The sequence below is a fragment of the Triticum urartu genome, chromosome 7 (assembly GCF_003073215.2).
Source record: "Triticum urartu cultivar G1812 chromosome 7, Tu2.1, whole genome shotgun sequence".
NCBI lineage: Eukaryota > Viridiplantae > Streptophyta > Magnoliopsida > Poales > Poaceae > Triticum > Triticum urartu.
Genome location: NC_053028.1, coordinates 77,671,919 through 77,678,615, shown reverse-complemented (window position 1 = coordinate 77,678,615; position 6,697 = coordinate 77,671,919). Strand labels below are relative to the sequence as shown.

At 45.7% G+C, this 6,697-nt stretch overlaps 1 pseudogene; it reads right to left on the bottom strand.

The window, feature by feature from the left end:
- Nucleotides 1-546: 546 nt before the first annotated feature.
- LOC125518416 lies at nt 547-5,308 on the bottom strand (annotated as a pseudogene).
- Between the last annotated feature and the right edge of the window lie 1,389 nt (nt 5,309-6,697).

Genomic DNA, 6,697 nt, shown 5'->3' with positions numbered 1-6,697 from the left:
TAAGTGCTACAATACCATGTTTGGTCTGCAGTTACGAGTTGTGCGGGGGTCGGGAAAAATCTTTGTCGGTTCAGCCGGCACCAACACGGTGACGCTTGTGGGCGCCGCCTCCCTTCTTCAAGGGCGTCAGGTGTACCCCGTCGGCACTCCTCTCCGTGTACCGGCAGAAATCCAAGGATCTGTTTGGGCAGCAGCATCATTGTCGTCGTAGTACTTCTTGAAGGTGTTGTTTGGTATGCGGGAATTCAGAGGCATAGAAGCGTGGCGGCGGTTGCTGGAAATCATCGCTTTGGCATTTGTTTCTCTTTCTGGGCTTGATTGTCCTATTTGCCCATCAATGATATCACAGTTCTGTCAGGTGGTTGCTATATTAATATAGCAAGGCGAAAGCCTGTTTCAAGACATTGTAAACTGAATTCTTCAATATATCCCAACAGAATGGGAAAAGAATGTAATGCCTCTCTCACTACCTTTCTAGTTAATCATTTTTTCATACAAAGGGTGACTGCATATCCTAAAATAAAGGGATGGTGCACATATTATATCCTACTCTCCGATCACCTCGCGGATGCAGTCAGGACACTTGTATTCTTTGATATGTTCTGCTTCAGAGGCAGTTAACTTCACACATTTGCCATGGAACCACTGGTCACATTCGTCACAACCAATCCAAAAGGCATTGGCATGATACGGAGCATTACAAGATCCGCAAAAGTCGGTAACTTCATTACCCTTTTGTTTGTCTTTAGCAGGCTTCCTAGAGTCCCTGTTTGGAGCAGATAAAACTTGCATTGAGTCTTGAGAAGGTGGCACGTTCTATTCAGCAGGTGCGATAGAGTCTACGTCTGGATTGGACACATTCTCTTGAGTTGGTGCGCTCGACTCCCAGTTTGCATTGTAACACACAAATGTTGTAGCCAAGGAAGACCATAAGAGAGATAGAATTCGTCATGGACTGTTCGCATCTCGTTTACCATATCAAATAAACGTGTCCTGAAAGAGAAAGTAAACCAACATCACCAAATCAGCAATTGGCTTTGCAAGCAATATGTAACACATGACATTCTTGATGCATGGGGGAACTATATAAGCACAAGAACATAATGATTTAAATAGAAAACGAAGATCACCCCTAATAAGAATAGCCCATTATTTAATGCTGAGTCTCTAATAGTTGGTTCTGCAGGACTACTGTTCTGTTGAAGCTGTATTCTCTCTCGTGTTTGTTAAATGAAAAAAACAAGATATTATGTCAAAAAATAGAATCTTCTATACGCTTGTTTAAAAGCATAGGAATTAAATACTGTTTTGTTAGATAGAAGTTACAGGTTTTTGCGCTTTTTGCTGCATTCAATGATTCTTCTACATGCACATGCTTTATGTGTTGTGAAATTATTGGTTACGTTTCTCGGATGTAGATTGCACATATAAATGTCCTAAATGTTAAGTGCACAAAAAAACTCTTTGTGAAACGAAGTAGTAGTAGTGGTGGTGGTGGTGATAATAGTAGCAGCAGCAACAACAATAGTAGTAACATACCTTTGGTTGGCGGCGAGATAAGTGGACAAGAAAAAGGTGACGCCCATGAGCCACGAGTCGGAGTGGTGGGCGACGAGTGTCAGGTAGTCAGAACGGTTCATATAATCTCGCCGGCGGTTGATGCCTCGTGTCGGCACTGGCAGGCCTGGCGGCACCATCTCCTCCGGCAGCGTCAACTCCCAACTACCCGTACAAGCACATTGGCTCTTTACCTGAAGCGAGAAAATGAATTACACCACTACATCGGCCAGTCATCTGCACACCTCGCCATCTTATATTTACTAATTGTAATTGGGAGCACCATATGAGATTTACTTTAATTTAAGAAAAACTACCTCTCCAAAAAATCCATTTGACAAAAAGTCATTATATTATTCAAACAGGTTTGATGTTGGTACATGTCAAACAACTCTATTGTAAAAAAAGCCGGAGATTAGATTGTTAGTTTGCATGTTTGTTTTACATTTGGGCAGTACTTTCGACACTTTAATTAATTAAATATTTTTTGCATGAAGCACCCATGCCATGCATATGGCTTGGTGATGGCGAGGTTCATATCACTGGCTGCAGGCTTAGAATTTGCACGTACTTTATGCCTATTACGAGGCGTGATAAATATGCAGTTCTCTATGTTTGCCAAATTTATACAAATCTCCCTACTTTTGACTAATTTAAAATTAAGCCAGTCTTCTCTATGTCATCGTGAGAAAGATCGCTTGTGCGCACACAAGTATATATGTTTATATACACTGTGCGTTGTCGGCGGAAAATAGCTAGAGTCTGTATTTCCCAACAAATTTCTTTTAAAAAATTTGATCATTACTAAAAAATAGAAAACTATATCATTTATCTGACGTATTTTAGTGAATATACATGTATATAATATGTGACTTAAAATTAAAAATATTTCAAAATAGAACCATGGATTCTCTTCATGACCAGGAGAAAATAAATGTCCTCATGTACTCTTGTAGAACACTTTTGCATGAATATTCGATGTAAATAGTAATGCATAATCGAGTCCTAGAAAAGATATGGTCTAGAAACACTTGAAGATTTTGTGGCCGACAAGTGTTGAATGTCTATAATAAACTTAAGACCAAACCCCATCGTATTTCTTTAGGAGAAAAGGAGAAAAAAAAGTATACATCCACCAAAGAGTTTCGCGTTTGCAATACTATTGCCCACCAGTACACATGCAGCCTTCATAAAATTGCTACCATGTTACATCTTCTACCATGTTACTATTGCCCACCAGCACACCAAGAATATATATCACGCGCTTTGATTTCACACACTAGTCAATTGGAAAAGTCTACGCACGCAAAAAATACTACCACTAATGCAGAGAGTTGTTTATAACTCTATACTCTTTTTCCTTTGTCTAGTACAAAAATAAACATAGTTGTATATCTGAAAATAACCTTTTTCTTCCGAAGAAATATGTTTGAAAGTAAGTGATCAGACTACCAGCCTAAATTCCCCTGTGTTTCAATACAGAACTTCACTAGGCCGTGCAACAGCAGTGGATTGATGACTAGCTTTTCTTCATGAAAAAACGGATCTGAGAGTTCATGTCAGCCGGATTTAAAATTTTGTAACTAAAAATGGATCTAAAATTTTAGGGACAGCAGGATCTAAATAATACAGCCACAAATGCCCGTAGTTGTCTAACTCAATACTTTTTCCTATGTCTAATAAGAAATAAAAACCATTATATGTTTCAAAGGAACTGATCAAACTATCAGTCCAAGTTTAATTAAATAAAGAACTTCACTAGCCCGTGCAATCACGGGATTGATGACTTGTTTTTCTTAATACAAAATGGATCCGAGATTTCATGTCAGATGAAACTATCAGCCTATCCCTAATACTAAAATAAACACCAGATCTGAAGTTCTTTGTCCTATGTCTAATACAAAAATAAACAAGGTCATATGTTTAAAAGTAACTGACAAAACTATCATCCTAAGTTTCCCCATGTTTCAGTGCAGAACTTCACTAGTCCGTGCAAACACGGGTTTGATGACTAGTTTTTCTTAATAGAAAATGGATCTGAACTTTCATGTCAGATGAAACTATCAGCCTCTGCCTAATACGGGATCTAAAGATTTTTTCCTATGTCTAATACAAAAAAAACACTCTTATATGTTTAAAAGTAACTGACCAAACTATCAGACAAAGTTTCCCCATGTTTCAATACAGAACTCCACTATCCCGTGCAACAGTACGGAACTGATGACTTGTTTTTCTTAATAAAAAATGGATCTGGAATTTCTTGTCAGCCGGATTTACAGTCTTGTAACAAGCAATGGATATAACATTTCTGGGACAGTTGGATCTCTATATTACATACCTTCCTAGCGCAATAAATCATATAATGTATCCTGATCTGCGTGTATGGCAACAAGGAGGAGAAGAGATCGGTGTTAGATCCATCAGCACGTAGTCGTCACATATATCCAGAAAAATGTGTCACTAAGGAGCATCCCGTGGCGTACCTGTGGTGAGGGCTTGGACAAGCGCGCTGCGGCGGCCAGAGAAGTCCTCATAGATGTTCTCCACGGTCCATGAGACGGCCGGGCGGGACCGTCATTCACCAGGGTGTGCCGGCAGCGGGGTTGGTGAAGGCCGCCCATGAACGGGAACGGTGAGACGACGCCTGGAGGGTGTGGGGTTGGAGGAGGAGCAGAGATGGGCGGAGCTCTTGAAGGAGGAAGGTGGAATTGGATCTATGGGGGCACCCTGATACTTTGTTGCTTTATAAAGAGGCGGGGTCAAGAGGATGGAAGACTGGGGAACGGAGGACGCGGACGGGTTACTACTTTCCTTTCGAGTCTATGGGCGGGATGTATTTGTTTTCTTTCGTTTCCTATCACGTTTTTGGCCACGCCGGCGAGGTGCCAGCACCAGTGAAATAACTACATGTTAGCTGGCATGCAAATCCTAGGGCTACTGGCGTGTGGTCCCTGGATCAGCAGTCCAGAATACGCGGTACTCCTTTATTTCCTTCATTAATTTCATTTTTTTAAAGGCATTTATTTCCTTCGTAGTGTAAAAAGTATACGGCACGATGTTCTCCCACGGTTTTGAAATGCATTATGTTTTAGTCATGCAGTTTCTAAGATGAAACTTTGATGATTATTTTGTATGCACTTATTGCTAAAAGGTTAAGGGATATGTTTGGATTCTGACCAAATAGTACCTTACCGTATGTAAACATGCTTGCGCCAGCCGCGTCCCAGGATTGCCACGTGTTTCGATCGGGCCCGCGCACCACAACCCCCTCGAAAACCTTATTCGAGCCGATGAAGGGCTTGCCACACTTTTTTCTCCTACACCGTGCGTTGACCACATCTCCTGTCTCTCTTTTTCCTCAATCGATGGAATGCTCCTTCTCTCTCCCTGCCCGTCTACTTCACCACTGAATTAAGTGTTGGCTTGAGACTGCCGTGGTGTGGAGGCGCCGCTGCAGGGCCCTTTGAAGGTGAAGTTGCAAGGCCGGCGGGATTGGGGCGCGATGCCGGGTGCCTGGCACAGGCGCTACAAGGCCCCGGGTTCGCCACTCGCGGCAGCGCTCACCAGTCTCGCAAATGCACAATCTCGCCGGGGTGCTGTAACCCGGGGTCGGTGCTGTAATTGGTGGTATCTTAGCAGCCACGGTTACTGCCAATCCAGCGTTGGCCGATGTCTCGTCGCATGCCGCCGGCGGTGCTGCAAAATGGGTGGTGATAACGGCCGTTGTGCTGCAACCGTAGAGCATGCCCATGTTGTATCCACTGCTGATGTTGCAACCACACAGCTCGCCGGTGCAACGCTGCAAGCCTGCAACGGGGTGGTCGCGGCAGCCACCGTTGCTGCAACCCGATGGGGGCGGCCGCAACGATGCTTTGATGGCCACAGCGATGGTTCAATGGACACGACGACGAGGGATGCTATGACGACATCGGCAGCTGTGGCGATGCTGCAAGGCATGCTTCATTGGCCGCGGCGACGAGGCATACATTGATGGTGTCGACGACAGTGACAATGCTTCAACGACCACGGCGATGGTTCTATGGACATGACGATGAGGCATGCGATGACGACATCGATGGTCGTGGTGGTGCTGCAAGGCATGCTTGAATGGCCATAGCGACGAGGCATACTTCGATGGTGTCGACGGCCCTGGCGATGCTGCGACGCGTGTTTCAACGGTTGCGGCGATGAGGCGTACTTCGATGGTGTCGACGGCTGTGGTGATGTTGCGAGACGTGTCACAATGGTCGTGGCGATGCTTCGACGACCACAACAATGGTTTGATGGACATGGCGACGAGGCATGTTACGACGACATCGACGGCCGAGGCGATGCTGCAAGGCATGCTTCAATGGCCGTGGCGATGAGGCGTACTTCGATGGTGTCGACAGCCGTGGTGATGCTTCGACGACCACAGGGATGGTTCGATGGACACGGCGATGAGGCATGCTACGACGACATCGACGACCATGGCGATGCTGCAAGGCATGCTTCAATGTGAGTGGCGGTGAGGCATACTTCAATGGCGCCGACGGCCATGGCGAAGTTGCGAGGCATGCCGCGGGGACGGGGCGTGCTTCAATGGTGTCGACTGTCGCAGCTGTGAGGCGTGCTAGGAGGTTAATGCTGATGCTACAACGAGCAGTGCATGGGTGTCGCTACTGCAATGACGCGCACTGTGGACGAGCGGTGCGTGCTAAGGAGATTAGCGGCCCTGATAAGACGCATCGGACGGCACAACCGGTGGCTGATATTTGAATCGCCGCAGGCGGATGGTGCCTAGCATCCACCATATTTTGCCCTGGTCTTCGTCCGGATGAGTGCCAACTCCAATGCTCCTTTCCCAAGTCTAGTTCATTTTTTTAGATCGCGCACATCCAGTTTCCCAAAATAAAAAGAAACTGGCAGTCCAACCATGTCCCTGCGAGCGGTATGGGAGAATCCTAGCACCGCCACCCTCTGGGAATCCCACCTTCCTCCCTTGTCGTAGCCGGTGGGCGCGGCCGGGCGAAGCCCACGCGGCAGGGGGTGGGCAGTGGCTTTTCATACCCTCTTTTCTGGACTCATGGATAGCTCGGCTTGGCCCTCTATGGCGGGGCCAAGCAGTGACCGGGGAAGCAAATCATTCGCAGGGAGGTAC